The 23,269-nt window shown below is 42.3% G+C and overlaps 1 protein-coding gene and 1 long non-coding RNA gene across 3 annotated transcripts in view; one reads left to right on the forward strand and one right to left on the reverse strand.

The window, feature by feature from the left end:
* Positions 1-23,269, reverse strand: part of GNAS (GNAS complex locus) — a 135,957-nt gene that overhangs the window by 96,488 nt on the left and 16,200 nt on the right. The gene's annotated exons all lie outside the window — the stretch shown is intronic.
* Positions 12,470-17,222, forward strand: LOC125334577. 2 transcript variants are annotated; one of them, XR_007207174.1, is made up of 4 exons: positions 12,470-12,625; positions 12,750-12,932; positions 15,367-15,452; positions 16,134-17,222. It is a non-coding gene; the product is annotated as an uncharacterized LOC125334577 (long non-coding RNA). The 2 variants fall into 2 exon arrangements; XR_007207173.1 differs by lacking the exons at positions 12,470-12,625; positions 12,750-12,932 and adding an exon at positions 13,359-13,479.

Below are 23,269 nucleotides of genomic sequence, written 5' to 3' on the forward strand. Positions count from 1 at the left end.
TAAAAGATTTCCTGTTACCAGAGAGTTGAAACTGAGATTGTATCATGGAATTAAGAATGTGAAGTGCTGAAGCAGTACTTCCACCAGCTGAAAAATGGACTGCAGGATCTCACTGCCCCAAAGAGTGTCCTCAAGCAGATCTCTTTATGGAAGCATCAATATGAAGTCTGCAATGACCAGGTGAGAGGTAGCAGCAGGACAGAGGTTCACTGGCAAACACTCCAAACTGATCTGCATAAAGAAAAGGTGGCACAAGACACGACAGAAATAACCTACCACGGCTTGAGACCTTCTGCTCTAACAACAATTCTGTAATTGTTAGAGTCTCTTAATACCCAAGTAAGAAACCTTTTTATTGCATCAAGTTCTCATGTCTAGACAGATCCACATCACAGAATGAATCACTACCTTTGAAGACCCGAGCTGAAGAGCACTCCATGTTGGAAAGCCACTATCTGGGCACATCAGCACTTGGGGAACAATTTTCTGGAGACAGGTTTTTCAGTACGTTTCAGTAAGGTTTACTGGCTGTGAGAAACTCTGGTTTTCCAACAGTATCCTTAAAAGACTGATACGAAAGCAGTATAGGGTTAGCAAAGGAACCTCTTAAACACAGAGTCCTAAGTCTTCAAAAATACCCCAACTTCCCCCCCCACAAAAAAATTAAAAAGCTAACAAAAACACATAAGCAAGGCAAAAATACATGGAAAAAGCCAAACAGGCTTGAATTAATCTCTTAGACTGGCTATGCCTTTCCTAACAGCAATGATTTTGCCTCCCGTCTGTCTAGAAACTTTTACTTCTTTGTGAGACAGCACCTATTCCCTAAATAATGGGAACTCTTCTGCCACTCTGCTTTGGCTTCAAAGATTCCTTTATTTGTTTCTTTCCAGAACTGCCAATCAGCCTCTCTGCAAAATGGTCACTGTCTTACAGAGTTCTTTTCCTTAATATTTTGGATGATTCCCAGCTTTCTCACTTGTCCTTTTGGAGGTGCTCCTCTCTCTGGCAAGGACATAGGCCATCTCCAACATGGGCCTGTATTTTAATTCAGCACAGATGTTAAAGCACAGGGCGAAAGATTTGGTGAAGGTGAAGGTGTTCTCAAAAATTGTGTTCTCAAAACCACAGTTTGACTCACATATGCCCCAAACAATCATACATTAGCAATTATAATGATCTTTAATTAAAAAAAGAAATATGTTGCTGCTCTTACAGATAAGGATCTATAGAAATACTTGTATAGGTGCCATGAAAGTTTATTTTTCAAACTACATTTCAGTGAGGGAGTTTTTAACTACCTTACCTGCATTACTCGAATTCTACTCTAAAATGAACTTCTTTGAAGTTTTCTTATTAGAAGAGCTTTAAAAATAAGCAGTTTGAATTATTTTTCTATGAACCACCTAATCTTCTTAAGTAGTAAAAAGTTAACTTCATCTTAAGTCATTCCACTTGGAAAAAAGCAATGAAAAAGGAGTAGATTCACCCATCTAGCACTACATTTTCTCTAAATTTCATCTAACCTCTGATTGTTACCATTTTTCATGGTAAAGCCTTCTGAGTGTTTTTAGCCAACAGACTTTGGTTTTTATACTGGAAAGTCTGTTATATAAATGTCACTTTCATTTATATCTTCAGATATAACAAAGTCGTTAATGCAGTTGTTTCCTAAGAAAACTTGTATTTTAGAAACTTCTTCTAGCTCTGGTACTGCATAAACACGTAGAATGCAGAGCATGAGAAGATGACACCTTGGAGATGCTACCCATTTTAAATCAGGAGTAGAAGCTAAATTCTCACTCTTCTTGATATGAACATCAGTTGTCAATGACACATTTCATTTCCAGAGAGCCACGATCTCCTAACTACATTTTGTAGCTGCACTCACATTATTCTGTAGAGAGTTGTGGCTTGGATCCTAAGGTCTCACAAGACAAAAATTTGGGGCTGGATGCCACGGCACTAAAATTGCTCTTCAGGAGATTCCATCGCTGTCGAAACCAGAACCCAAAAAACCCTCCCCTCCTGTTTTTTAGTCCTGCTCAAAACCAAATACTGGAAGCAGGTTAAGATCTACAAACTAACAGATCTGGCCTCTTGCCACATGCCATATTAAGATGCCATATTTAGCTCCTCGTTCCCTAATAATCAGACATTTAACCCTGTTCCCTCCAGCCCTTTCATCTACTTCCAGTATGCTGCTAACCAAGATGTCTTTCACTCTTCTCTTTCTTTCTTCCATTTCTCGTTGCTGTTTTACACACAATCAGTGCTGCTATCCCATGGCTCTGGAAAAGGGACTGTGGTGCTCCCTCTGCTGCCTGCTGGGCTCTGCAGCAACACGGCAAGAGGTGGTGAGGAATCAGAGTTCTCCTCAGCAGAAGGAATTACTGTATTGTGAAAATTCACGTTGTTACATGTATGAAACCCAAAAATGCCAAGCAGGGAAACCTCTCCCCAATATTATCCACAGACCTCTTGTGTGGCTTGCAAGGAGCTAAGAACCTCCTGCCAGAGCCCCTCAGGAGTGCAGGCAAGACCAAGAGTAGGGAGTAAAGAACACAAATGGATGGGATAACACTATCTAGCTTTGGTTTCTGGGCATTCCTCGTGGGAAGAGGGCCGGCTCAAGGCTGTCGCTGGTTGCAATGTTCCTGTCACACGGTCCTTGACACCGCTACCGGAGCGGCAGTCGCTGCAAGGAGCCTGTTGCAGAACTCCTTGTGCAAGGTTAGCCCAGCTGATCACAGCCATGTGAGCATAAACTCCTCTTCATTCTGTTGAGGAGGCTGTTGTCAGGGCTAAGAGTATGGAGGACTGTGGACAGCCAATTATCTAAAGAATTCTCTGGAAACCCTAACAACATGGAGCGCTCTGTCCCTCGGCTTCAGTGCCTGCAGCCCGGGTGCTGTGTCTGTCCTTCCCACGGGTGATTCAGCAGCAAAGAATATTTACTGTTATTTAACAATGCAGTGGTCTACAGACATAACTTATGACTCAACAGAAAACACTGGGTGCAGACCTTCTAAAGAAATGATCAACAGATTGTGTCTTGTGTTTAAAAAAAAAGAAAAGGAAATATTTTACTTATTTGAGGATCATATGAGAATAAAATGGATGAAGTGGAAGATACCTTCATGCTGCTTTTTGAAATTACAGTCTTGGTTGAATACTTTTAGAAATAATTAATGTGTAGGATATTATGGATTAAGGAAAGGTTCACTGGATTCTGTCTGAAACTTCTGAAAAATAAGTCTTCAAGTCTTTGTTTATGTTGGCAAGTAACCCAGCTGGGTATAAAAGCCAAAGGCATGATTGACTACCTCACATATTTTACAACTCTTACACAAAATAGGTATTTTAGAATTTACATCCTTACAGAAGGATCTTTAAATAGACTTTCTTACAGCACTTAAAACAAACATACTTTAGGACATACTTCCTGTTTCGTTGCTGTACTTAACTTACTTTTCCTTCAACAAAGATCCAAAAATTTAAGGGTACAAAGATCACAGAAACCTATCTTACTGTTTTTAATGTACTGAAATTGTTTAATGAATACCCACAAATCCTTAACAAAAAAAAAAATCAGAAGTAGTGAAGACTTTCAAACACATTAGTATGTGTGCATTTAGCACTTAAACATAAAAGGCATGTCTGCATATTGCTCAGAATGGAAAACTCCTACAACTAAAACTCAAATAATAATTAAGCCCCAGATCATTGATTACATGTGCCTGTTACAGACACTGAAAAAGATGATACTGACATTTTCCTCTACTTCCTTCAGCTTTGTGTGCAAAAATTTGCAGCCCAAATTCATGCAAAGGGATGCAAACTGATTTTTTGGTAGTGTTTAATATTCATCACCAACTTCCAGCGTTGATAAACAGCTTTTGTACGACCTGTAGTTAGAGCTGTGTATCAAATCTGGCACTGGGAAGATCAGTGACAGTGAGTGAGGCAGCTTTTAATGACATGAGTTACTTTATTCGGGTTTTCCGAGTTTCCAGGTGAGCAAACCAATGTCCCACCACTGCTCACCATTCCCATTTATTTTCAGCATCGCTTCCAGTCACACACCTCCTTAATCCTCCACAGAGGCTTTGCAACAGCTCTGTAACTCTTATTTGTTTCTAAGAACATGGATGTTCCTCCTCCTCCCCACTAACAGCACTTTTCATTTACAGAGGGGAAATAGAGCACGTTTCTGCAGAAAAGGAAAAACAAGGATACAGTCTTCCAAACCCTCAGCAGTGAAAGGAATCTCCCCCAGCACTTAATTTGGGAGGAAAGGCTCGAGTATTGCAGAACTGGTTAGAGCTAGAGAGGTTGGTGGCATCCTGCAGGAGCCCAGTTCTGCAACAACTGAAGAACTAATCATATTTTAATCGGAGCCCAGTCACGGCTTCTGCTTTAACTTGATACACTCAAAGGTACTTACAGTTCTGGGAACTAAATTCAGCTTATTAAAAAAACCATTTTTCTGCCTTTTTTTTTTTTTTTTTGGTGATGTGGGATATAACTTCTACAGACACAGTTTTGGGAAGGAACCAGATAAAAGCTGATATTCAGGATGTCTGGGGAATAGTTTCCCAAAGCACATGGAGACCAGATTTCAAAAGGTACAGATGCAGGTATATCTCAACAAGGGCATCCAGCTGAACCCCTGAGGTGAACCTGTTTGCCACACCTACAACAGTAGGCTCTCATTAGGAACTTTGCTGGATTTTTGGATAATTCTAAAAAAGATATACAACATTTTACTTTTAAAAGAGGGCACGCGTGACTCCGGGACACAAGGCTATGGATGCACCAGTTGATGCAGGAATTCATGTCCCCACTCCCTGTGCTGCAGCAGCCACCAGGTTTTTGGAGTTGTACTTCAGCCTTTCAAGCTCTTTCCCTGAATTCAGAGAGGGGAGGCTGAATGTTAGGATTGTTCCTCCTTTTGTTTGCGTATTTCAGACAAGCACCCACAAACGGACGCTTAGAAAGATTTAATTGGGAAGCTCACATGCTATGCATGCATAGTACTAATGCACAGCAAATTAAAATTAGCAAAAAACACTAATACTGTATATTTATATTATGGATATTATATTTAAACAAAAAAGCACTTGCCAGCAGGCACAGAAATCTCGTTATTTCAAAGTACTCCTGAACATTCACTGATTGCTGTTGGTGTTCTGAGTTTTCCACTTTTTCCTTCCCTTTTTTTGTACCTAGCACTAGCATTTTAACTCAAATCCCTGTGAGCAGCGAGCTGTGCCTTCCTTCTCTCAAATGATCACTACAAATTTTCTAACTCAAGCAGTGCAGAATACATCTTGTGATGCAGGGGGTATTTTTACATTAGTCAGGAGAAGATTCTAATAAAAATTACATGTATATGAATATATCTAAGCTTGGAATAATTATTTACCTACAACTGTGAGCACACAGAGTCCATCCACAGTGGATTCAGTGTCCCCTCAACCATCCAGGGAACACACACCAAGGTTCACACCCAGACCAGACCTGTGTAAGAAATTCTACAGAAATCTGCTTTATTCACAAGTATTATTCTGTTTTAGTTGTTATCTCATGTGAAACCATTCTTTCTGTGGCCCTTATCATTTTCAGAATAAAGAATCCAAAATTAATTGCAAAACCTGTGAGTGTTCACTGTAAATCAACAAACTGTGTACAACTTAGCCTATACAGTGTCCAGCCCCAAAACCACAAACTGCGCTGAACTTTTTTTCTTTCTTTTTTTGCCATCTATCTTTTGCAAAGCTGTCGTCTTTCTTGCAAATTCATGGTTTTCAGGGGGTTCTTGTTTCTGCTGCCTTCTCAGATTACAATTTCTTTTGTGTTAATTAAGCTGAAAAATTGAAAGAATGTCGCTGACTCTACAAAGAACACAAAACAGGCTTGCTTGAGAAGCTAAAAATAGATCGCTCTGTTCGGAAGACAGACGACTCAGTCTTCAAACTATTTGTACAATGTGAATTAATTGCAGATGGCCAATTCATTTATTTAGACCTCTGTGACAGAAATGAAAGTGCTACTGCAATGATTATACATCTGCAGAAAGCTCCTTTCAGGTAGTTGGGACTAATGGAAAACCGGGAGGCAGTGCTTTGTTATTTTCTGGAGGTCAGTTTGTCAAAAAGTTTTCTGATGTGATTCTCCCTCTCCAGCCTCCCGGCCCCTCTCCCAACAGTTTGGATTTAAGACGTGAGACTGATGTACACAAACTAAAGTTACAATGGCCTGCTCACATGTACTTCTAGCACCCACAGTGCATGCTGTAAATCAGTAACATTCCTTCGATTAAAATCACGTTTTATGATGTAAATGTTGTAACAAAACCCACCCTGATTATTTAACTTATCTGAAATTAATGCCATTTTTCTTTTTTTTTTTTAATGCCTTGGTATTTGTTTAAAACAGAATTTAATTTTTTTTCCTTTTTAGCCTTTCTCCTTAAAAGCAAAAGAAAGCTTAATTTAAAAAAATAATGTTATTGATTTCATGGGAGAGAATTCAGGAAAATCTAAGTGGAAACTGATATTCCATCCTGGCTCTTATTGTTAGATAAACGGGAGGTTTCCAAAAATACCAGCTATTAGACTAGGGCCTATAAACTGTAGCTGTGAAATAAAAATATCATTGAACTAGATAAATTGTTTGGGATACAGAATGATTTGTACTAGAACTTTACAGCAGATCCTGAACAGCATGAAGCCTCCTTTGTGCTAGAAAACTAGAAACGTTGTCATTTGGGAGTCTAAATAATGCCAAGAAAAAGAAACTAAATATCAGAGTCCCTTTTCTCCAACGCCACTGTCTCTCCTTTGCAATTTTACTGCTTTACAGTCTCTAAATCCTTGTTTGCAGCCTTGCTGACTTGAAAAATGTGTAAAAGTTGATCCACGCAGGGTCTGAGCTAACAGAGCTGTAAGAAAACCTCCCAAGAAGTTTCAGGTGATATGATATCTGGCATGCTGATAGTATCACAAAGATTACATTTTTCTGTTACTTTTTAAAAATAAATTTATGTTGGTGCCTGCATTTCAAAGTATTTATATTACATCTTACAGCTTCTAAATCGAGACTGGAGTTTTTTAAAGGCATTAGGTCTTATAAGCCAAAACTAAAGCTTGATGCAGGAATTAATTAAATTTTCTGCCTAGACAAACGATCCTAATCTATTAAAATTAAAATACCAGTCCTTGCCACTGTTCAGGCTCCTTATAAAACACCTTTTAGGAAGTTACTTAAGCTTAGTGGTTATCACAGATTTAGAAGGGGGCAGGCATAACCCTCTACCCTGTATTTTAAGCTATATTCCTTTGCTGCGACTTCATCCCAACTCCCACCAAGGTCAAGGGAAACAATTTGTTTTCAAGCAATACAAAGCAGGCTGTGCAGCCAGTCTACAGCATCTTTCTCCTGCCTTTATGGACTACAAAAAAAAAAAGTTTAAATAGAGCTACAAGCTTCTTAACAAGAAAAAAACCTTTCCTCAGGAAAGAAACTTCATAGAATGCCTCTGTAAGATGACCTCCGTCCTGCAGGCTACAAAATGTTTTCATCTACTTCCTGGAAATCCAGATGATACTCGAGGTGGAGCAGAGGACAATAAAGCTGCTAAATAACAAAGGTCACCTGTCTTCAACTACATCAATAAAAAAGGCTGAGATAGCCCCTTGGTTCAGTCCAGGCAGAGATTTAGTGGGGCAGGGGGACATTCAGCACACTGCTACACAGAACCTGCTCCTGTCATGAAATTATACGTGCCCCCACCTCATTTTGGGGGAAAACTGAAATTCTTTGGCCCCACATGCAGAGGAGGAATCTGCTGTTGTCCCTCAGGAAGATGCAGTGAGGAACATGCAGTTGGGGAAGCAGTGTTCAGCACACACCAACCAACCGTGACCTGATGATGAGACACTCCAAAAGCAAGAGCAACAAACCTCCTGATTTTTTATTTTTACTTATTTTCCACTGTAGATTTTTTTTCTTTTATTTATACTCTGTGGTAGAGCAGACTCCATAGGGACCACGTCCTTACACAGACACATCTACCTCCTCGCAGAAGAGAAACATCTTTGTTTACTTAAGCTATTTTAGTTAGACCTAGTTTTTGCTGGTTCTTAAGAGTTTTGTCTTGCTTGTAAAGTAAACACTAACATCTCTGACAGAAGTACCACATTTGAGTGCCCACTCTTTGTAGACCTCATAAAGGTGACATAAAAATACATATATTTTTTTTTTTTTTTTTTTTTTTCACTGCTTGCCAAGATGAATCATGTCAGCCAAGGTCTTTGTAATAAATAAAATGCTCGCAAAGCATTATCTATTAAAGATAGACGAGAGCAGGAGTGGAAAATCTTTGCACAGAACCAGAGCAGGGTCTGGTGATATAAAGCAATACACTTATCAAACATCAGGGCTGCAAAAGAGGAGGGCTGGACCCAAATAATGCAGTCAAGGCCTGGGTGTCCTCTCAGTGCTTCCCAGCCCTGGTAGGATTTGCAAAACCTCCAGTATAACACACACAGAACCCCACGCAGAGCTGGAAATGTATTTTTTACAGACACTGATAAACCCTGACACAATGCAAATAACCAGAGCCCGTGGGGTGATTTCACCTCAGGTCCATCTGCTCCACTGAAATTTGGGGGCTGAAGGTTCAAAACAAAGCATAAAATGCAGGAAAATGCATGAGGAATACCCCCCACCTCCACACAAACTGTCTGCCCTGAAACTAAATACGCCAGAGGTGAACCACTCTGTCCCTACTGTGATAAGAGCAAAACAGTGAGAAAAGTAAATGGATTGTTGGAAAAATAATCTGTAATTTCTTAATTCCTTGCCAGGATCCCAGAAGAAGGCACAGCTCGCCTGTAAACTGACAGCTCAAAAGAAAGCACCCTACTCACTTTTCAGCAATGACATCTTTGATACAAAGCAAGAAAGTGATTTTTTTGTTATTGAAGTAGCCTTTAATGGGTAATGATGAAAATTCAGTGTCTATGCGCCCCATGAGGGGGGGGAGCACAAGACAGAGAGAGTACGTAAGTAGTGCTTTAGCATTTTTTTCCCAAATTTGTAAGGAATTGTAGTACACCCCCTCTCTAGCACTCTGACTACATGTTCTTAAACAATTTTTGAACCTGGAGGAGTGCTAGAACTTTACATCTTCCCAGATGAGAGAGCACAAATAGAAGTGTAAACCCAGCATACTCTGATCAGGTTTGTCCCCTTCTCCGGTGCCCCACATTGGTTTCTTGGAAGCATCCCTGAGGCTCCTGCTGAAGGAGAATGAAGTCAGAGAGTTTACATTAGTTCTTGCATCTCATCAGTCCCTGTCCCAGCAGAAACTTCTCTCTCTGGATGTAATTAAAACTCAAGGAATAGCCTGTCTTCAAGATGACAGAAATCAGATTCCACTATTAAAAAACAGAGGAAAACCTTCATTGTACAGACTGCAAGATTTCCCTAGTATTGAAAACCAAGATATCCCACTGTTATTCAGTATGACTGAGAAGCTGCAACGTTCATGTTTTCAAAGATCGCTGTCATGTTTTTATTTCCTCATCAGGTTGCATGAAAGAAGCACTTTCTTTCACTTTGTTGAAAATCCAAGCCATCACATAAATATCAACATGGTTAAGCTAAAATAAATCCATCATCCTGTAAATTTCTAAATAAATCAATATACTGTTATGTTTTGAAATGGTATAAGACAAATTTTCCCCCCTCTCTAATTCAAAACCAGCCTTAACCAATTACTCCAAACTTTTCCCCAGACACATCTCCTTTGGCTACACATTTCACATGAGAACTTCCAAGCCAAAAAGAGTTTTCTTACACAGACAAAATTGGAAATGAGAGATTGAAATCACCCTAATGATAGGTACTGGGTTATGCCTTTCAACTATGGATCCGTGCCCGTATCTCTACAATTGTGACAATATTTTTCCAAGCAGAGTATCATGTTGTATGTAACACTGAAACTTCCTGGTCTCTCTCCGTCTCTGCTGCATGGTTACCATCTTATTTTTATAAGCATTCCATTCCGGGGCTGGCCCTTCAGCTTTGGCAGAGCGAGGCAGCTTCTGCTTTAAAGCGGCTATTTTGCAACTAGCTGCTGCTTGCTGCATCCCTCTTTTCCAGCCAGGGAGTACCTGCAATGTTTTCCTCTCCAGCTACTGAGAAAATGGCAAATTCCCACAGGTGCTGCCCCTAAAACAGGGCATGTGCTGGGAATAACCAGAGCCCGCCAAGAATGGCCAGGGTGGGTTCATTTCTGGGTTTTTGGAACAGCTGCAAAATGGCTGGTTTTAAATAAGTTCATTAAAAAGTTTCTAGATTCACATCCTGCTCATGGCTGGCACTTCTGCTACTGGAGCAGGCAGGCTGGCATCAAAGGAGAGTTTTCACTGCCACCCCAAATCAAGGGATAAACACCAGAGGAGCCACAAACAGCACCACCAGGCACTTTTGAACATTGCTGGCTCAAAAGCACTGGTCAGCAGGGCAATGGCAGCAAACTGCACCCTGTATTCTGAGTGAAGTAACTACTGTATGAATTAACTTGACTTGGGCTGGTCAGTAGTGAGAATCCAGCCCTTTACAAATAACAATTAATGTTCTATTTTTACCTTAGAAGCAAACAAACATAAAACCCCAAATGAGTGCATTTAGAGCACCCAAAATGCTAAGTAGTGCCTGGAGGGAAGCTCGGCCTGTCCTGTCCAGGCTGCCAGGGCAGGAACCTTGTTCATAAACAGCTACTTTGTCCTAGAGGTGACATGGTTGTGTCCTTCCCATTTTCCTCACCCTTTAATTGCTGTAGTTAAGATTCTCACACATAGGTGAACTGCAACCAAGAGAAAAATTCAACCCTGGTCACAGTCCCAGAGGCATCTCAGCCTCCTGGTATGCTTAGGAGCCCTCAGGACATTTTTGGCTGATCTTTACTCCAGATCAGACATCTGCATCAAGGCAGTAAGTACATCATGGATTTTTAGCAAAAGTTCCTTGCTGCTCTGGCAGGCAGTAATTAGATTATGAGAATTACAGAAATGACAGGCTGCTTGTCTATTCTCTGTATGGGCAGCCAGCAACAGCTTGGAGAAGAGTAAAGCACTCAGATTAGTAAAGGGATGAGCTCAGTGTTAATCCAAATAATACCAAAATAATATGTATTAACAAATAAGGCCCCTGAACCAGCACATTTACTGCTGCCATGCTCATCCTTATCCTCTCCTGGCTCTCTCACCAAACTACTGATGCAAAATGTCCCGTGTATGAGGCCCTCTGGTCATTTGCTTTCCTAGAGCATCTCACCATCGTGCCTTCCCCTGTATCCCTTGTTCACACAGCTACTAGAAAATCCTAAAGAGGTGGGAAAACACTGGGAACCTGCTTTCACAAAGACTGCAAGCACACGTTGGCAACCGCAATGACAGCTTGCCAGATGCTGGCGTCCAGATGAACATAACAAGCATTCAGCTTTGCTTATAAAATTCCCATATTCAGCACTGCCACAACACACAGCTTTAAAAATTAGAGCAGGGTTTTCCCATATATGGGAAAGCTGACCTGCTGCTGCTGCACCAGCTCCCCAGGCACGAGCGGGAGCGGAACCGTGCAGACCCTGCCTCCCGCTTTGCCTGGGCTCTCTCCCTGAGTGGTCTGGGGTGATGCTGCATTGCGAGAAGCCCCATTATTTCTGTACTGGGCTCACTTGCCAGCTTGACTAAACCTGTTTCAATTAAACTACTCCATTTTTCCAACCCTTCCATCCAGAGTTGCGTTTGTACATCCAATACTTCCGTGCCCAAAGCTGAGGTGTGAGCAGCAGCATCAACCTCTGGGCTTGCACTGTATGGCAATACAGTGGGAAGCTCCCTGGGCTGAGGAGCTCCACTTGAGACCCCCAGGTAGGGTCAAGGGATCCCAAGCTTTAACACTCCTGTGTGATCCATGAGCCCCCAGGAGTGGCTGTTTTTAGGATGAGCACTAACAGACGTCTCCCTCGGCTATGGGAGAGCATCTGAGCAAACACATTGCTGCAGAGCCCTGGATGGAGGGTGAAGAACCGCGCTCCTGAACCACTGGTGGCAGCTGCCAGTAGTTTGTTGGGAATATTCTATTGGTTTGAATGTATGGAGAGCATAGGAAGCTGCACCAGGACCATAGCGGAGCCGCTGCCGGCAGCTGGAGACTCCTGGCTGGGAGTGGTTCTTGTGTGGGTCTGGGAACACACAGAGCCCTTTGGACCCAAACAGCCCACAAAATCCTGACCCTAACTGCACGAGCAGCAGTGTGTATTTATAAACTCCTAACAAAAAACAGCAGGATGAGCAGGGCTGGGACTATCCAGCTGCAGCTCTGGTTATGCCAGACAGCTGCTCTGTCAAAGTGCTGGGAGAAGCTGCGTTTCCTTGCAGGGGATGCCCTTTGATACTCGGCAGGATCCTGCTTTGGCAGCTCTCTGCTGCCTAATGGAGAGATCTGTGAGAGGGGATGTTTTAGGAAACCAGCAGTATGCACTGAATACCTGCCTGTGTTTCTGACTGCAAGGGATTTGCAGAGGGGAAATAAGAAGAAGAAATCCAGAGTAAGTGCTATTAATCACTACATAATCATGACTACATTTTATTTTTCCTCACAATTGTTAAAAATCAAGCAAATCAATCACACATGACTTTTGACCTTCTTGGCACACGTTTCATATTCTGCAGGTTTCCAGGGGGACTGTCCATGTGAAGGAGACCCAGCAGCATCTCTCCCTCGACCTCATCGCCTGTGCAGCAGGAATGAAGCTGCAAAGCTCATGAGCAAGAGTAAAGACTTCAAGAATGAAAACTCTGTCTCAAAACAGTAACAGAACCAGCACAATCTGACAGAAGAAATTAAAATTGCAGGTCAGTTGTCTCCCTTGGTTTTATTAGCATGGAAATATCTATTTAGGTAACTGAAAGTGTTGCATCACTTTAAGAAATGGTAATTACATCAGTGGTTTTACTGTAAAAAGTTTTTTTTCCTTTCCAGTTTTCTAAAGCCTTAGAAGTATTTCGAAGGGAATCCTTCCCAAATATGCAAACAGCAAGTCAATACTCTGAGTTTTTTTGCCAAGCTTCGTTTTCCCTACATCTCTCACTCAAAAAAATACGATTAAAATACAATCAAATAAAGAAAAAGGGATTAGACTTGAGCAGGTCCAGTATTGCCAAATAATTACAGAGAATCAGAATCATCACTAAACGAGTCCCAGCTTTCCCCACCCAGAGGGGCCTCCCGATGTTCCTGTGCTCCCCTGAAACAAGAAGCAATTTCAGTGTCTGCTCCTGCTGTGGCACACAGGGAGAAGTGCAGGAGCTGGGGAAGTGGGAGCAGATCTCCTGCGAGCTCTGGCAGAGCTGCTCCTTTGAGACACACTTTGGTGGGTTTTACTATTTGAATTGTGCCAAGGTAAGTTGGGTTCTTTTTCTCTCAACAAAGATACTCAGCATTTTCATTGTTTTAATTAACCAGCTTTCCCTAAGAGGAAAAAACCCACTAAGGATCAATAACAAATGTCATAATTAGTATCTCACTAATTGCATTCATTTATTTCGAAATGCTACGCTACACCTTCCCAGAATATTAGTTTTCCTTGTGCTCATTTTTCAGTATCTAGAAAAATGCTAAAAAATTAATTTTCACCAGATTTAAGAATTTTACAGAGTGACAAAACAATATTTGGTATTACTTTCTCCCATCATTTAAAATACCCAAATTTCTAACCATGGTTGCTGCCACCAAATTCCCTACTTTTCCTTAAAATTTAGGTATTACAATTGCATGTTTAACACTATGGTTACAGTTCACATTTAGGACAAAGGTACTGAGCCAGTATAAAAGTACAGAATAATCTTCAAACACATGTAAAGCAGTTTCATATATCTCCATGTCTTTTAGCATGGAGTTTGTAGAAATGCTAATAAAATTAAGTATATTAATCTGATAATAATAGAATACTATTTAGATGAAAAAGTGGACCAACCTCAAATTAAAAAAGACTATATCAAAATTCTGAAAACCATTAACTCTATCCATCTGATTCATCTATGTAAAAATGAGGAAGAAAAATATTATCCAATATTTAAAATTAACAAATTTTATTTATGCTACCTCAAACTGAATGCATTTAGGGTAAGGGAAGGGGAGGTAGGTTCCAAGGAAAAATCCAAGTATCAAAAATGTTGATTCAACCCCCCTCCTTTATGCCCTCACTGTGAAACATGCAACAGGAAAAGTTTACCAGGAAAAGAAGAATTTATTTTTAGATTTTTGGCTTTGCAATTACTGTCTGTTTTTTTCAAACAAAATATAATTCTTCTGTTTAGTTTCTAGAGCACAGTATGGAATTCCCTACCATGCATCCAAAAATTCTAGTTCTGTAAAAATCATTCTGAACAAACAAGGACTACAAGATCTTAGCTGTGACTTTCCAGAGATATTCTCTTTATGTTGTCAAAAAATTACAAATTTTTCACTTGTTCTCAAAACTCTCCAATATATTCTCTTTAAAATAAATAGATTATCTGATATTTCAATAATATCAGTTATTCGAAAGTTATCCCTTTCAAATAAAATGCTAAGTTATCAATGCACTCTAGATTCTGATGCATATATATAAATACAAAAAATTATTTTAGAGGGTAGTAAAATACCCATGAGCATTTAAGTACTCACTGAACAAACAATATCCTCATCAAACCATTGGCAGGAGGAGGGTTAAGTTTTATTACTTACAAGCAACAATCACAGGATTGATTTCTTTAAAGCTCAGGCAAGTGAAAAAATACAAATGTGGAATTCTGTTATCTAAAACAACCTAATCCCAGGAGTTAATCTCGGCTGGCTGTTATCAATTACCAACGTGCCACCTGTGTTCTCCAAGTTGGAAAAACGTAACAAAATGTTAAAGCAGTTACAAACAGGAGCAAAATAACTCAACAGGCAATGCTAACAACTGAACAAGTAACAATTTAGCAGAGCCATATGTAGAAATACAGGAATTTCATATGCTATAGGCTGGCACATTTATACTACAGTAGTGAGGAAAAAAATCAGGTTTTTTTACTTTCACTCCTGTGCCACCAATGCAATTTGGAATTAGATGTGTATAATTCAAAAATCCATTGACACAAAACCAATAAATGACACATCAACACATCACTGTTTCTGAGAATCCAAATCTTTTCTATCTATGCAAAGCAGTTAAATAATACACTTGAAAAATAACTCTATCTTGTGTTCACTCATCTTAAATTCCTTCACACTATTTACCATCTCGGTTTAATTTCTTTGCAGACTCCCAAGGGATTCATTTCAACTGCATTTGAGCTTTTTTCCTCCTAGTTCTGACTTCCTAAGTTACGGAAGACAAGAACTATAAAGTATGTAAAAAGGTAACAATTTTAAAATTCCAATCCCTGGAAAAAAACAACAACAAACAAACACTCTCTAAGTGTTCAATTCCCTAAAGAATAGAAACGGGCAAGATGTAGTTTAGACATGTGACTATTAGTCAACTATTGTTGAAGTGATCCAATTAGTAAATAGTCAAGGATTATTTATTTTACTTATATAAACTATCCCTCTTTTCTGGGTCTGGAATAAATTAACACATCCACATGTTTCTTTGTTTACTATGCCAAGAAGAATGACTAATATTTTTTGATAATAATATTTTGATAAGAAAATGAACATTCAGTTTAGATTCATAACAGGAGTTTCTGCATCATTTTTGTGTGCTGAATCAAATTTGAAATGATCAAATTAGAAGGATTGGAACAACCTAATATAAAAACAAAACAGCTTTGTTCAAATACAAAAAGGGTTTTTCTAGGTACTCTATCAAAGGAAAGCATACTTGTGCTTTCAAAATATACTGGTTAAAAGATTTAGACAGGCTTCATATGAAATATATTTAAACATCAAAACTAATTTAAAATGATCTAGAGAAACAAGCTGTGGAATGTCCAATCCTTAAAAAAAAAAAAAAAAGTAATTAAATGCTCAGGGCTTAGCCTGCTAAATACAATTAAGGACATTCTCCTTCTTTGTCGTTTTGCCAGATAAACGCCCTCCCCTTCACCTCCAGCACTGGCACCACCTTGGAGGGCTGCACCAGACCTGGGAAAACAGGGAGACATCAACCTGCGATTGCAAACCACTTCCAGAAATGCCTCGATATACAGAAACTCCTGTAATCACATTTATCACGTTTGGTTTCCCAGTTTTTCAGCAGAGGAGCACCTGGAATCCCACAGACAAAGGCTGGTCCAGCCCTGCCGGGGCATCTCCTCCACCCACAGCCAGAGCAGAGAACTACCCCGTGAGGACGTGTTAAAAATGCACCCCTGAGACACCCACCCCTTCCACCTGGGCGACAAAAAGCCACGTGCAGATTTGCAGCTGCTTGGTTGGGGGAAAGAAAAAAAATCTGATTAAAAATGTAATTGCCTCTGAACTGCAGGGCCTCCAGTTTGTCCCTGTCCTGTGGCGGGGCAGCTTCAGAAACCAGGTCTGCATTTTCTGTCACAACAATTGTTTCCGCCTCAGTTACCTGGTCCAGTCAAAATTTACACAACATTTACAGCCAGAGCTATAAAAGATCTCGAAGCAGATTTCTACCAGCCCTCTTGAGCATCTCCCCTGCCCCAGGAGCGCCTGCTCCTCCCTGACCCCCCTTCCCACTCTCAAGCCCTCGACACCTCTAGAGAGGGGACCAGCCAAGGCTTTGCTCCACAGAACAAGCTCCTCAAGGTCTCTCCATCCTTTCCTGTCCCCTCCCTCTGCCACCCCGCCGTGCCTGGAGAACAGCCTGCACCTTCGTCATGTGTGGGGAGCTCAGTGCAGGGGTTCAGATCCTTCTGCCCCGCGGCTTTGGCGCTGCCGGGGCCCAGGGCCAGGGCAGGGCGACAGCTCTGCGCTCCCAGAAGCGACAACACGGTCTTAAACACCAAAGCAAGAACACCACCAGTAAACAGAGAAGAAAAAAAAAAAAAAAAGGAAGAAAAAAGGGGAAAAAACCACACCAAAAAAGTGAAAAGGAAGGAAAAAAAGAGAGAAACAACCCCAAGGACCTTTTAACTGCTCTGTCCCAGGACCGCACGAGGGTGTCAGAAAAAGAGGGATTTGTTCCCCCTTTCTCTGGCGAGAAGTTTCAGCAAACAAAATAACAAAAGAAAACAAAACAATCCATTGAAATCGTCTAAAAAGTCTCCAAAGCCCGTCCTCTGCAGAGTGCAGGGTCTGCTTTAATGGTTTCAAGCTGCTGAGGGGGTTTGCTTTGGGGTTCCTGGCTGGAGCGCAGCGGGGCGCAGGGCAGGGGCGGATCGGGAGGGAGCAGTTCCCAGGAGGGTTTCAGGAGTTACTGCGCGTTTATTTCACCAGATGCTATTTTTAACCCCGCTGTTACTATTTTTACCCGTGTCAGTGTTTTCCATTTGCTGAACTCTGTCCCCAAGCCGGCCCCGCTCCCCCCAGCCCGCCCCGGGTCCCCCCGCTCCCCCTCCCAGCGCTTCCATCTCATTTCAGGCTGCACTTTTGGATCTCTTCAAACAGCACCAGAAGAGCCCGTTCCCCCCCCCGCCTGGCGATAGAGATCTATATATCCCTGTCTATAGAAGCAGTGCAAAGTCCACGGGCAAAGCTCCTGCTCTAACTTCATTCCTCTCCAAATACATTCCTGCCAACGGGGAGGGGAAGAAAAGGGAAGAAAAAGAAAAAGAAAAAAAAAAAAAGAAAAAAGCAAACAAACGCCACTGTTGCTAAGTTTTGCACTTTATACCCTTTTATATTTACAATCCTCTCTCGGCTAAAAATAGCAACACATGATCCATTTATAACTGGCCGGACATGCCCCGCAGCCGCCGGCGGGGCCCTGGCTGATGAAAGGAGCTCTCTGCGTTCCTTCTACCTGAGCTCATCTCCCGCTTAAAGGGCTCAGACAGCTCTGCTTCCACAAAGCGCACATTGAAATGACTGCTGCTTCCCGCGGAGAGCGGCACAAGTGACGGGGAAAAAAAACAAGAACAAGAAAAAAACGCTACAGTAAGCCATGCTGGCTGGCCCATGCCCTCCTGGCCCCCGTGCCCTGCTGCCCAGCGCCCAGGGAGGAGGCAGGGGGCAAAGCAGAGGTGGTCGGGGCTGGCGGGGGGCCCCAGCAGGACCTCACCCGGCAGACAGCAAAGGGGGGGCTCCAGAGGCAGCTCCAGCTTGGCTCCATGTGTGATCAACACATTAACTCACGCCAGAGGAGTGTTGGGAGCGACTGCAGACCCTGACCCAGGGGCAAGTTCAAAGGCTCTTCTATAAATCACCTTAGAGCTGGAAATTACTCTAGACATGGCTTTAGAGGTGGTTCTAGAATTTATGCTGGAAGCAGCTCCTGGATTGATTCCAGACAAGTCTAGATGTTGGTTTTGGGTCTGGATGTGGAGAGGGGCTGGAAGGTGATGCTGGAGTCAGCTCTAGAAGTTGGTCAGGAAGTGGCACCACAGCTGGCAAAGGCATAAACACTCCGTGTTATCTGCAGTAATTATTCATCCAAGAGATTTTAACAATGCGGGATTTATTCCTTCACTAATACCTTCTGAATTTGTTGTCAGAAATTCCCATTAGCATGTGCAGGACTCACAGGCTGCACGTGCAGCAGAAGGAGCTGCGTGACCGAACAGAGTCCCAAGGGCACAGCCCAGCGCCCAGTTCAGCGGGTGCCACTCCTTCCCACCTAGAAGAGCCAGGTGCCACACTAATGCCACCTCCCATCTCATATGGACATGCTTGTGTGTTTTAAAATTTCCTCTCTTGGAAGCACAGGTTTCCTCATTTTCTTCTCATTGCCAAAACAAAGAATCCCAGTTCAGGAGGATGATGGTAGCTCACACATCACTGAAGAGTGGCAACAGACACCACCCCACACACAATATTTTAGTGAAATTTATCACAAATGTGCAAATCCCAGCCGCTTAAAATAAGGGATCAAACCCTCCCAAAGTTTTCAGACTTTAAAGGAAAAATACACCTTCCAGTTATGAGCCTTTTGGGAACACTTGAAATATTTCTCAGAACTCTTAAGAGCTAGAAAACGTGGCTTGTTTGGACTGACAGCAGAAGTTCAGTGCCAGTGCTCCACGGATTGTAGCTGAGGGAAAAAAAGCAATAACCATGGTGAGACCCAGAGAAAAAATGATTGTAACAGTTGGCAACATCATTACCTACATTTATTCCTCCTAATAGCCCCATTTCAGTTGCTTTTCTGATACTCTTCTTGATTGGCTTTTCAGTGGGAAGTCACATCACCTCCTGTACTGCCTTCACAGGAGTTTTCAGGCTGTATTTTCCCTCCATAGCTCGACCACGTATGCACTCACATGCTTTGTTTATACAGGAACAAAAAGTGTCCATGTGTACCTCTGCCTGTCCAAAATTTTACATATCACCAAACCAGACATGCAGCAGGCTGGTCAGACGTCTTGGAGCTGTGCTCCATGTATGCATTATAATTTTTTTTATTATAATATACAGATTTTTACCAATTTCCATTAGCTTTTAGATGCCTGCTACAAGCAGGGGTTCAGACTAACCATCTCCCATGATGTGATATTAGCAATGAAGTGCCATTTGCAGGCTGCTTTCAGAAAGGCTAGAAGCAAAAATCACTGAAAAGTCATTAATAGGAGAATGCAGCAGTGGTTCTGCAAATGCTTTTCTGGGAGCAGATGCTTTAAGCAGGGAAATGGAAACTTTGCTGCCACATTGCTATCAGTGTTGTAACTCTGTGTTTGCAAGAAATCCTGATTATCCTCCCTTTTAGCCATCACCACGTTGTTGCAGAACGACAGCCAAACATGCATTCAGAGGCACAGGAAGACAGAAGCATCCCTGGACAAACCTGTCTTGCTGTGTCTGCTCTGCAAAATACTTTTCTGAGCAAGAGAGAGAGTTCAGCCCAGGGGCCAGGGGTACTTTACAGCCAGGCAGAGAGTGAAAATCTCTCCAAAAGCCCTGAATTAGCCATGGAAGCGCTATGCCCTGGGTTGCAGCAGCAGAAGCAAGACAGAGACAGAAAGTACAACCTCACCCAAGCTATGAATAAATGCCTGCGCAGTAACGTTATAGAAATTGATATTATTATTAAAGCAAAGTATAGCTCAACAAACTTCCCCCCCCCCCCGCAAATAATAACTCATTGCAGATGTCAAAACTGTAGCCAGAGGACAGTGGCAGCTGTAGCCCAAGCTGGGCAGGCACAGCTCCAGCTCCCGTGGGCAGGCTGACCCCAGTCTCACACCCACAACACTGCTTGGGAGAGGCTTCTCCCGTGCACCCAGAGTGCTCAGCCCTTCACTCTGCTCCTTCACTTCCCTGGCTCCTTCCCATTGTCACCCTCTTTCTTTTTTAATCTGAAACCCACCCTCGGTCCTTGCAGCTTTGGCCCCCTCTTCTGTCAGCAAAACCAAACTCCCTGGTCATGTTCCCCTTGAAGCTTTGCCAAATAATGTCACTTCCTTTTTCTCCTCATGTTCTGGTTTTGCATTTTTGGGGCTTTTTTCCCTTTCTTTCTTTTCCCCCTCCTTTATTGGAGGGCAATGGTAGAGGTGTAAAGAGAACAAAGGGACGAGGCAGGTTGTCTCTGCAATACCGTAATATGGGGTGTGATGTATCTAAAATACAGTATTTCACACACTGCCCCTGTGTTTTGGCCCAAAATACCTAAGGAGCCTGCTGGATGTCTCACCTGGAGAGGGGTGTACCTTTAGTACATCTTCCTCCAGCCTGCAGCAGGGGGTAATAGGGAGCTGTAATAGGGAGCTGTAATAGGGACTGAATCCAGTGGCCAACTCTTCACAGCACTGCTCCGGAGTGATAAAACTCCCAGCAAAAGAAAAGCCATCCTTTCTCCTGTGTGCAAATCAAAACCAGCCCGAGGTCACCTAAGGAAGGAGCTGTGCGAAACTCCTCATGTGCAGCAGAGAGAAGCACTTGGGCCAAAGGCTTTAGAACTTCCTTGTTTAAGTGGCCAAAAAAGCCCTAGGCTACTGAATTTCTGGCCACTGACCTTTGTATTTGTTTATTTTAAAGATGTGTCACCATTTTTCTCATAACTCAAACAATTGAATGATTTCTAAGTTCTCTTCCCTCTGACCTCTTACTTTCTTCCTGTTTTATTCTAGAAATACTCATTCGAGACTAAAATATAAGGAGTGGGTATGGCCCAAATGTTGCAATTTCTCATTCCACAGATTGCTATCACTATTGCAATTGCTATTCCCTCTGGATCCAGAGAAACCCACACAAAAGGACACTACAGAACACGCATTTGAATAGTATATGCTAGGAATTAGAAATAAAGACTTTGAAGTATCTTTACAAAAATACTCCTTAATAATTAGGAGGAAAGGGCATTACTTTTACACAGTGAGAGTTGCAAGTGATGCCTTCTGCTCTGAGCAATGCCTCAAATGTTCATTTTGTGGATACAGGTAATTATTAGGTGCTGTGATTGCATTACCCCCATGGAATCATTCCCTTAGGCTGAATTTGCTTCTCCAGACACAGCGGCATCACTTGGCAATTCTGCTTTTGAACAAAGCTGACTTGACCTACTTTGATCAGACATGCTGGGAGACAAGAGGTGGAGAGCTCAAGAGAAGGGAATTCTAGAGAACGGAGGAAATCACACAGACAGCTTTGTCAGAGAGCTGAGAGAGATGCTGCAATTCTGGGAGCCACTGGGGCTTCACTGCTCACAAGTTGAGGAGGGAGTGCAGCCAGGGCTCCCTCCAGCAGCTGCCTCAAGGAGAGCTTGAATTCTGCTGGCAAAGCCACAGTCCAGTGAGTCCAGGGCCTATGGGCTCCTTGCACAACCATAATAATGTATGTTTAGGATGTGCAACACCTCTAGCAGACCACAGTTGTTTTGCACTGCCATAGTTTTGTCCATACAGTTTTCACCATATACCAGTAGTGTGCTGGTTAAATCCACAGCCTATCAGGCACAGTTCCCTTAGTACCAAAGGAGAGTGGATACTTGCCTAAATCCTAAATTCTCTGTTTAGGTAATGAGTCACACCAGAGAAGATTCTGCTTCTCTGTCTCTGCAGCCTAAACTAAGAAAAGGCCACAGGAGCTGCAGAGCAGTTGATAAAGCTGTGCACTGGGCTCTGCTGGCACCAAGCATCCCAAACTACAGATCAGCATCCTGAAGGACCTGGCCCATGGCTGACCTGTCTGAACAAAGCTCCTCTGCTCAGGTCTCCTTTCACCATCACTTCCAACCAAACTGGTCCCGAGAGCACCTTTCTTACCACAGAGCAATTAAAAGGGAAACTCCCAAACCAGCACCCTTCCCTTCACACTGGTATTAATTTAAACAGTCTCACAGACTTGTGTGAGCAATCAAAATTCCACCAAGATAATTTACATGCTCTTACTGGGCTAAACAATCAAGCCTCAGTACATGAACCCCAGTGTCCCATGGGACAGACACCATCGGGCCTGGGAAGTGTCACAGCACTTGAGGGCGCTGCTGCAGTAAATTTAACTCACCCTAAAAACCTTGACTTGGCTTTATTATGAACTCAAGTTTTCTGTTAAAATATCAGCACCCCGTGTTGACACTGACTTACATTATTGCTGTTACACAGTGGCCCTGTTTTGGTGAACAGTGAGCAGAAGTTAGTCCTAACATTAAACTTTCAAGGTTAGCACCTAGTTATGCCTTCAAATATTTGCGTGAAGTGATAAAGTAGAAGGACGACATGAAAACAGTTTCATTCGGAATTATTTTCTTTCATTATAATTTCCTTGCTTTAGGTTAAATGAGAAAGTGTGAGAAAGCACTAAACTAGGCAAAAAGAAAATTGGTGATGAAGTTGTAAGCACCTATTTCTCTTGGAAGGGATACATGAGCTGCTGTAGTCCTTTATGGGCATGTTGATCACCCTGTTTTGCACTATTTTCCCTGGCCTTTAATAGCATCCTCCCTGCAAGGGCTTCTTGGACCTCACAAATAAACCCACATCCCTCCTGCACCTTCTACTTGCTGCATCCTCCACTGCATCCTTCCCACATTCTTTCTTTCAGGAGCCAGGTCCTGCAGGATGCTGATGTGCAGTTTGGGATGCTCAGTGCCAGCTCCAAGATGCCTCCCTGTTGGGGATTGTTTTCTTGAGATTCTACCCCCAGCACACATCTACCTCCA

The sequence above is a fragment of the Corvus hawaiiensis genome, chromosome 17, assembly GCF_020740725.1.
Source record: "Corvus hawaiiensis isolate bCorHaw1 chromosome 17, bCorHaw1.pri.cur, whole genome shotgun sequence".
Taxonomy (NCBI): domain Eukaryota; kingdom Metazoa; phylum Chordata; class Aves; order Passeriformes; family Corvidae; genus Corvus; species Corvus hawaiiensis.